Source organism: Oncorhynchus tshawytscha, linkage group LG16 (genome assembly GCF_018296145.1).
Source record: "Oncorhynchus tshawytscha isolate Ot180627B linkage group LG16, Otsh_v2.0, whole genome shotgun sequence".
Classification (NCBI taxonomy): Eukaryota; Metazoa; Chordata; class Actinopteri; order Salmoniformes; family Salmonidae; genus Oncorhynchus; species Oncorhynchus tshawytscha.
In genome coordinates, this window is record NC_056444.1 from 77,089,396 (window position 1) to 77,090,583 (window position 1,188).

A 1,188-nucleotide genomic window follows, 5' to 3' on the forward strand; every position below is an offset into this window, starting at 1 on the left:
TTGACTATGTACAGACTCAGTGAGCATAGCCTTGCTATTGAGAAAGGCCGCCGTAGGCAGACATGGCTCTCAAGAGAAGACAGGCTATGTGCTCACTGCCCACAAAATGAGGTGGAAACTGAGCTGCACTTCCTAACCTCCTGCCCAATGTATGACCATATTAGAGAGACATATTTCCCTCAGATTACACAGATCCACAAAGAATTCGAAAACAAATCCAATTTTGAAAAACTCCCATATCTACTGGGTGAAATTCCACAGTGTGCCATCACAGCAGCAAGATTTGTGACCTGTTGCCACGAGAAAAGGGCAACCAGTGAAGAACAAACACCATTGTAAATACACCCATATTTATGCTTATTTATTTTATCTTGTGTCCTTTAACCATTTGTACATTGTTAAAACACTGTATATATATATAATATGACATTTGTAATGTCTTTACTGTTTTGAAACTTCTGTATGTGTAATGTTTACTGTTAATTTTTGTTGTTTTTCACTTTATATATTCACTTTGTATGTTGTCTACCTCACTTGCTTTGGCAATGTTAACACATGTTTCCCATGCCAATAAAGCCCTTGAATTGAATTGAATTGAATTGAGAGAGAGAGAAAGAGAGAGAGCGCATGAGCGAGAGAAGAGAGAGAGAGAGAGAGAGAGAGAGAAAGAGAGAGAGAGAGAGCGTGCGCAAGAGAGAGAGAGAGCGTGAGCAAGAGAGAGAGAGAGAGAGCGAGAGAGAGCGTGAGCAAGAGAGAGAGAGAGCGTGAGCAAGAGAGAGAGAGAGAGAGAGCGAGAGAGAGAGGGAGAGAGTGAGTGGTGAGTGAGTGAGTGAGTGAGTGAGTGAGTGAGTGAGTGAGTGAGTGAGTGAGTGAGTGAGTGAGTGAGTGAGTGAGAGAGGGTGAGTGAGTGAGTGAGTGAGTGAGTGAGGGAGTGAGTGAGTGAGTGAGTGAGTGAGTGAGTGAGTGAGTGAGTGAGTGAGTGAGTGAGTGAGTGAGTGAGTGAGTGAGTGAGTGAGTGAGTGAGAGAGAGAGAGAGAGAGAGAAACTCTTTGGTAAACAAGAAAAAAACAAATATTCTCTGATTCAGCCAATACACAAGTAAGAACAGATGAAACGACTCAAACTAGGACACACCTTTGCTTTAACGTCATGGAGATGGATTAGACTTGCAGATGTGACCTGATGGCA